Genomic DNA, 8,811 nt, shown 5'->3' with positions numbered 1-8,811 from the left:
GTTTACATGATAGAGATCTTAAGAAGAGTACGAGGTATAATTACTTACTTTATCTTATATTATCTTTATTCTGATATCGTACTACTATTCATGCCTTGCATACTCGACATTGCTCGTGCGACGTCCCTTCGTGGACGCCGCGTTCATGCCCGTGCAGCAGATAGACGAGACGAGGATCTTTCATCGTAGGCTGCTTTCAGGTATTGGTCTCGAGTGGTGGCTCCACTTCTTCCTGGAGAATTGCCGAGTCTGAGTCAATATATATATATATATGAATTATGTTAAGGGTACGTCGGGGGCCCTGTCCCTACTTGTATACTTCAGTCATGTTCATAGAGGCTTGCGTACGGTTCTCGTGTATAGCTTAGTCATAGTGTGACAAAGAGTAATGTCGCATCATGGATCCATTGTACATATATTTATGCATGATATTTTGTTCATATTTAGCCTCTTGATCTTATTGTTTCCATTTGAGACACGAAGGATGTAAGTTATAAGTTGGTTCGCTCGGTTCCTGTAAGGTGCCGGGTGTCAATCACGCCTTACCTAGGGTGGGGTGTGACAAAGTACACCAGTGGTAGTAAGAACCTTAGATGTGAAACGGGACGAAACCACAATGTAGTAGTCCTTGGGAGCTTTTTCAGCCGTGAATAGGACAGAGTAGGATTTTCCAACATGAACATCAAGTGAGGAATATATCTCTTGCATTGTGTGTGTTCCCTCTACTCCACCAACGTAATGTTCTGTCCTTGAATCAGGAAGTTGAGTGAGTTTTCCAATCCAACATTAAATATCCTTGGTCTATAAGTTTTCCCTGTACTCATACATAGAAATACTCATTGTTAGATTAACAGAAAGAGCTCTTCGTCAAGAATATTTCCTACGATGTTTCTTTTCTGACTCGGTTATACAAGACCAATTCTCTAGCTTGCAAATGTATTTACCTTGATCAACTGTGAAGGAAGCACCACTAGGGCCACGACCAAATGTCATCAGGAAAAGGCAACTTGTGGCCTCTGTCAAGAATAGCTCTAATGTTCTATATAAATGGACATTTAAATAGTAACGGGTAAGCGTCAGAGCAAATCATCAACAAATATAAATGCCATGGTATTTATGTTTTTCACTTAAAGTTGTTGGTTAATATTCTTCAGAAATCCTAAAAATGTTTCGCGTGGAGAAACGCAGTGTTGAACTTCTGGAATAAGAACATTTTTTTTTCATTAAAACACTCACGAAACAATGCGCGGTTTCCACTATCCAAATACAAGTTTGTCCTCCACAAATTTATTTTTCTCTACAAGTATTATTATATGATCTTTACCTTGGGATGAATAAGGGTATATTCTTGTCGCTCTCTAACGAATTGCTACATTCAATAAAGGACACATTTAGCATAAAGTTCATTTATACTCTTAGATTCGATAAAACTTAAATTAGTAGCAAAAGTAACAATATCGGGGTGATTCCAATTGTACCAATCCCCAGAATAAGAAGGGAGAGTAACATGGCCAAAAGGTGTATTGAAGATCCTAATGCTACCAAAACCACCTGCAGCTTTGTGGAATCCAAGAGAAGGGAAATAGTAAAACCTCCCTATTTAATCCTTCATTTGCAAAATGTATGTGAAATTCTTCCCTAGTGATATTGACCACGTTGTTCCCCAGACTCTGTCTTCGAATGAGTTTCTCCTATTTTGCACTCCATTCCTACATATATTTCACAAAACATCATGAAACATTACAAAAATCTAAGCAAACAAAAGGAAAAAAGAGTAGAAACTAAACGAGTGATAACAATGGCAATTAGCATACCACTTAATATCCAGAAGTGAAAATGTGTCAATTAACAATAAGCTGATCTAAGCTATCAACACAGGATATGGTCCACTAGGACTAGTAGATTATAATCTACTACATTATATATACAGAACTCACCATTCATAAGCAATACTCAAGATACAATAAGCCTAAAAACTTTTCACCTTTTGACCAAACAATAACTCCTAAGAGTAAAAAGTTTTCCTATATACTACTTCCTCCGGTTAAAAAAGAATGTCCACTTAGTCATCTGCACACCCTTTAAGAAAATATGAACTCCTAGGAAAAAATAGGTAAATTGAATAAATTACTCCTAATTAAATAGGAATTGGAATTTGATCACTTAACACTTAATAAGGGCAAATCTAGAAAAATAAGCTTAATTCTTTCTTGATTTTGTAAGTGGACACTCTTTTTGAACCTGAGGGAGTACTATATTTATGAGTATGTAAGTCCCATTGTCACAAAGTGAGTTCATTACAGTTACTAACTTAAATTTTTGAATTTGTCTCTACCTTCGACCTCTACATTATAGCTGATAGCTTTAAGCCCCAATTCCTTGGTGAAAAGAGTTGTCGCCTTAAAATTATCGAAAAAGGAAAAAAATGAACCACTCGAAATATTATCCTAAAACCTATTTTATTAAAAAAAAATCCAAAAATACTTGAATATTCACAACTTTTTTACTTTCTGATAGAAGCTCACCTCCAAGAGAGTCTGGAACCAAAAAAAAAAAACTAAAATGCACAATAATACCCCAACAAAAAAAAATTACATATCTACCTTTAACGCTACAATTTGTTGCATCAAAGGAGTTAACTGTAACGGCACGGTTAACTCCTTTAACGCATTAAAATGTTGCGTTAAAGGTGCCGCTAAAAGTCTCGACCATCCCCTTTCCCACTCGGTCCCCACTTTGATTTTTTTTTTTTTAAAAAAAAAAAAAACTCCATCAAAGGACGAGTCTGAGGTCCACAAACACACTTTTCACTTCAAATTTCATCCTGAAAGCCAAGATTCTCAGTATATTCAAGTCAAGGAACAAGATTCAAAGATTGAATTTCGGAACAAGCGACGCACAACTAGATTCAAACAACCCTACAACAAGATTCGATCAAGGTATTTTACTATGAACTTTATAATTATTTTGTTAAATACATTATAATTCTATGCATGATCAATGTTTCATAGTCTCGAATTTCGAAAAAGAATCATTTTTCGCTTTTTTTTTTTCTTAATTCATATTTCTTTTGGAACTTGTCACTGGCAGTTCAATTTTTTACTTGTTAATTTATTTAATTGTTAATTGTTTATTAATTTTTTAATTAGAAAAAAATATAGTAATCTCCTATTATTTGTTAATTATGTAATTGTTAATTTATTTATTTGTCAAATTGTTTATCCTATGTTAATTGTTAATGTGCCAATTAGTTGTCAAATTTTATGTGTTAATTATTTAATTAATTATAAATTAGTTAGTTAATATAATTTCTCGTTAAATGAATTAGTTCGTTATTACTTTAATTGTAGTTAGAGGAATAATTAGTTAGCAATTGTTAATTAGTAATTAGTAAGTTAATATAATTTTCGATAAAGAATTAGTTAGTTAACATAATTTCTTGTTAAGTAAATTAGCTATTTAATATAAACTTTTAGTTAAGAAATTAATTATTAAGTAATTCTTAATTAGATATAATTATTCATAAAAATATCATATAACATAATTCTCATAATTCACAAATTTTGAATAACGAACGATAAACTAAATCCTGAATAATGAACGATAAACTAAATCCTGAATAACGAATGATAAACTAAATCCTGAATAATGAACAATAAACTAAATCCTGAATAATGAATGATAAACTAAATCCTTAGTTCAGGTGTAACAACCCGTTTGGTCGTTTTAGGTATTTTACCTCTTTTACCCTTATTGACCCTTCGCCTAGCTCAGTTAGAACGTGTTTGAATCCTGGGGGTGGGTAGCGCAGTTCCCTAGGTGATCGGGATTGGTTTTGAGAAAATTAGAGGCTTAAAGTGTTTAACTTTTGGGTAAACGAACATTTTTGGGAATTATGTTGATTCCATAAGGTTCAGAGAGTCATTTATAACTTGGTGGGATGATTGGTTCGGCTCCTGAGGCACTCGGGAGCGTTTTGGGTCCTTGGTTGGAAACTTGCTTTTAGGGTTTTACGGGTTGACTGGGTCAAAATGACTTCCGTTTGGAATTCTGAGGGCGTGGGTGAGTTTGTAGTGTGTTTTTACCTTGGTCTGCATATTTGGTTTGTATCCGGGAGGTCTCAGATGGATGTCAGGTTTTGGGTTGAACTTGGTGAAAAACCAGAGTTTTGCTGGTTTCTGGTGTCCTGCTTGGCGAGGTGTGGGTTCGCCACTGTTGGTCTGCCCATATGAGACTTGGCCCGTAGACGTAAGGGGATGATGTGTCAAATGGCTCCGCTAATGCGAGCCCCTTGCTTGAGGAGGCGAGTCCGCATCTACGGACAAGGTGTCTGCGGATGCGGAAATCACTGAACGTAAAACCTTTTAAGTTTCGTATTCGAACCATTTCTTTTCCTAATGTAGACCTAGAGAGATATTGGGGCAATTTGAGGAGCTTTTGGCATAATTCTTCTTGGGGTAAATTTCTTTTTACTTCATTTGTGATTATATTATGGTTTAAGTATGGAGTCCATGCTAATATTATGGGTTTAGTTGGCGAAATTGGGTTATAAACCCTAGAGATTATTTTTATGAGGTTTGTTCAATCTAAATGAGATTGTTGGGAAATCTTCTTGAATCTAGTCATTGAATTATTTGGACAATTGGATGCTAAGCTTGAATTTCCCATTTTATTTAAGAATTTAATTATGGAAAGTTAGGGTTTTACTCTAAATTGGGGTCTTTCAATTAATGATGCAATTGACGGTAATTTGAGGTTAATCAGTGATTGGGAATTGGCTTCTAGACTTCCTAAGAATTGGGTACACCGTTTCTAACTTAAATTCCCAATTTTGCCCTTGTGGGCCCGGATTCTTCTTTTTAAGGGTTAGTTTCTATTCTTATCGTACTATAGTAACATGGATATCATTAGACTCGATTTCAAATGGATATTAAATTGATGATTAGACTTCGACCATTTGTAAGCTCTTCGCAAAGGGGAGGCTCGAGTTGGATAGTTCGTGGTGCCTGCTCGGTATTGAGGTAGGTTACGGCTTACCATCTTAGACTTTAATTAGCAAATCACATGTGTTATATAGTAGTTGACGGGGTAACGGGCATGGCTATGGTGTTAAATCCACTAGGTTGGTATGATTTCTGATTATATGGGCTTGTCGTCGTTTTTTATGCACTTATTGACATATGGTGTACTTGACTAAGTGTTTGTGGTGATGCGGGATGTGTTGGTTCTATTTGTTGTATTGGGATTGATTTAATGATACATTTTCATGGTCGTCTTGGTAATTCGTGCAAGGGTTGAATTGGCTTATTATGTTTGTGAATTCCACATCATACTTATTGGCATAGTTACATGTGATACTTCATTCTTGCATTCATACATGATGAAAGAGTTATAGGAATGGATTCGGAATTGAAAGAGTTATGGAAACGGTTTTGAAATGGAAAGAAAGAGAAAGATGAAAGTAACATGTGATTATTCCTATGATCCGAGGTTTATACCAGATATGTTGATAAACCCTCGGGCTGGCTAGTACATGGACTCCGCCGGTCCCCCGTGGGTCATGACTATTGAAGTGACAAATGCTTATGGCATGTGTGTACAGCTTTGAGATATTTGCCGTTGCATTGCATTCCATCTGTATTGTGCTTCTTATCATTACATTCCATATTACCTTATCGATTTCTTGTTCGTGATTTATTTGAGTTGTGCCTGTTGTTGAGCGATTCTTAGAGACTTGGCAGACTTATGGGTTAGAAGCTTAAACCTAGGCTATGACAGGTGAATATTGAGACATATTGTTCCTGTTGATTGTTGTTGACTACCTTATCTGTTCTACTCGTTGATTTCTGTATTTCATATATGTTAACTAATCTTAGTCAGCCTATGATGCTTACCAGTACAAGCGAAGCATAGATTTTTATTCAGGTTATGTTTTAAATCTCGCTAGTGATCCATGGTCTTTGTTCAAGATTCCAGGGTGAGCTACTACCAGACCTGCAGTTCGGAGATTCTTCATTTACATATCTGTCTCTTCTTTTTATACTCATGAGACAGTATTTTACTATTGAGATTTATTATACTCTTTTCAAACTGTGTATTATTTAGTAACTCTTGTGCTAGCTTAAGGCTAGATCCTTGGGGTGTAGTATTTCTCATTCCGCACTTACATTATTATCATGTCTATCTCTTGAGACTTAGTCTATTTCTGTTTTCACTTTTGCGTTGATTTAATGTTTGCTTATAAGGGAAGGCTTCGCCCACCGGGGGGGTTAGCGTGGGTGCCCGCACGATTCACGAGTTGGATCGTGACATTAGGATTGAGCATCATTAATAAAACTTCTCTATAAAGGATTGATTTGTTAATATAATTTCCCTATAAAAGATAAACTTCAAACTTATCATAAAATGAATAACGAATGATAAATTAAATCCTTAGTTTAGGATTGAACATCATTAATATAATTTCCCTGGAAAGGATTACATCATTAATATAATTTCTCTATCAATAAGGATTAGTTAATACAGTTTCCCAATAAAGGATTAGTTAGTTAACACAATTTCCTGTTAATTTCAAGAATAATGAATAATTTAAACGTTGTCTGTACGGATACGACACCTCCATGGGTCCCAACATTCACCCCGAGCCCATCTATAGATCAGTACTTAGTCCACAGGATAATCATAGGTCCGAGCGATTATGGATTTCGCGGATACATATGGGGCATTGACCCATCCCCGTAGGATGAAAATGGTGTGGACTCTTTTATACGATAGAGCATCTTAGAGATACTATATCGAGGCAGTATCTGGCGTTGCGTCTCTGTTGGTCGGGTATAACATGATCGGGATCTTGTGACAACCATGGTTGAGCGATGGAGGCCAGAGACACACACCTTTCATCTCCGCACTGGTGAGGCCAGGATCGCGCTTCAGGATGTGGAGGTCATGTTTGGATTGCTGGTAGATGGAACCCCATCATATAGTTGAGTTGAGCCTCAGGATGCGAAATGTCGGGCAGAGTTGACTGGCTTACCGGCTTCGTGCCTCTGGACGATCATATCTCAGGACAAAGTCGAGTGAATATACGTGCCCTCTACGATCACTTGCATGGCTTGGAGCCTATTCAGGATGGCACTGAGCAGAAGATTATTGATCGTCGTACCCGTCTCTATTTGCTGGCCATATTCAGAACATCATGTTCCCGAACACATCAGTTCTCACGTGAGCTTACGGCATTTGATCTTTTTGAACGATCTAGACAGCTTGGGAGACTACAGCTGGGGTGGTGCTGTTTTGGTCTTCCTCTACCAATGTCTATGTCGAGCATCTATTGGTGAGAGCAGTGATGTAAGTGGATTTTTCGCCTTCCTCCATGTAATATATTTAAGTGTGTGCTATTTTATTCTAAATATACTTCATGAAACAACAACTAAAAAATCACATTTTTTTAATATCACTTTCAGCTATGGGTATAGCATAGGTTGCTGCATTTTCAGCTCGTACCCAGGCAGCCTAACCTCCATGATGATTTGATGTCCTACGTGAGGAGGTGGATAAGATGGATTGACCGGGATATGGATACGCACCACAATATTCTTCTATTCAGGGATCAACTTGATTGTATGACAGATGGACGGGTAAAATTGTTTGATTTTACATCATTACTTAAATTTTTTATTTTATATTTGTTGATCGCTAATTTGTAGCTATATTTTTAACAGCTTTTTGTATGGACGTCGTACGCTCCGTTTTTGGATCGATTATCACCTTCTGCAGGGCTGGTCAGGCCTTGTGGATGTGGCGGTGTCCATTGATACACAAGGACATCATTGAGGAGCACATGCCCGACCGCATCTTACGATAGTTTGGGCATTGACAGAATGTATCTGACCATGTTGAGTGGAACCACCACTACTATGAGCGGGGCGATCATTCACCCATCGCTGCTGCATTTCTGACTTTTATGTACACCCAGCTCCATCGTTGGGAGCAGAGGTTGGAGAATATAGCAGAGGTCGGTCATGCAACTCCGACCAAGGGGTACATGCCGTGGTACTGGTGGATTACACGCACTTGATTGGCAACCCCGCTATACGTGTCCCGGATGATCGAGGATATGCAGCACTCTCGGGGCAATATGAGGCGTTGGTAATTTTATCGCACTTGAATTGGTTTAATAGTATTAGTTATTACTTTAAAAAATTAACTACTTATAAATATTGAAAACAAATGCAGCTGGTGGCCGTACAACGACTACGCCAATTGGGGCAGAAAATAAGTCTATCCCCGAGACAGCGAGGTTTGCTGGGCAAGTTGTACGGATAGCCGAGGACGGTATCCGGCTGTTATAACTCGTATTTTATACGTTTGGAAATTTCAGAGTCGACGTGGAAAGTTAAGGGCGAGACCATTTTCAAAAATTATTTTAACGTACGAGTAGGTTACGAATATTGGTCATGAATATTGTTAGTGTGGAAATATTGAGAAAGACAAAGGGCGAAACGGAAAATTCATGGAATGATTGTGGAAATATTAAAAAAGGCTAGGGGCAAAATGGTCATTTCACGAGTAATCAAGAAATTTCTTGGAAGAGGCCATGTGGCCGAAAAAAAAAAAAAAAGAGACAAAGAAAGGAATTAGTCATCTTTGGGGAAATTTGAAGAAAATTCAAGAAAAGAAAAGAAAAGTCAAGAAAAAAGAGGAAAAATTCTAGAGGAAGAAGAAAAGGAACATGAGTCCATACTTGAGGGACTAAGATGTAAATATGGAAAGGTGGTGGAAGTTATATATATATATATATATATATATATA

General features: G+C 37.0%; 1 pseudogene; it reads right to left on the bottom strand.

The window, feature by feature from the left end:
• The window catches only part of LOC132029487 (L-ascorbate oxidase homolog), an 18,837-nt pseudogene extending 10,885 nt beyond the window's left edge, over nt 1-7,952 (bottom strand).
• Nucleotides 7,953-8,811: the final 859 nt, after the last annotated feature.

Source organism: Lycium ferocissimum, chromosome 9 (genome assembly GCF_029784015.1).
Source record: "Lycium ferocissimum isolate CSIRO_LF1 chromosome 9, AGI_CSIRO_Lferr_CH_V1, whole genome shotgun sequence".
Classification (NCBI taxonomy): domain Eukaryota; kingdom Viridiplantae; phylum Streptophyta; class Magnoliopsida; order Solanales; family Solanaceae; genus Lycium; species Lycium ferocissimum.
The sequence above is the reverse complement of the archived record's forward strand: the minus strand, read 5'-3'. Positions and strand labels throughout refer to the sequence as shown.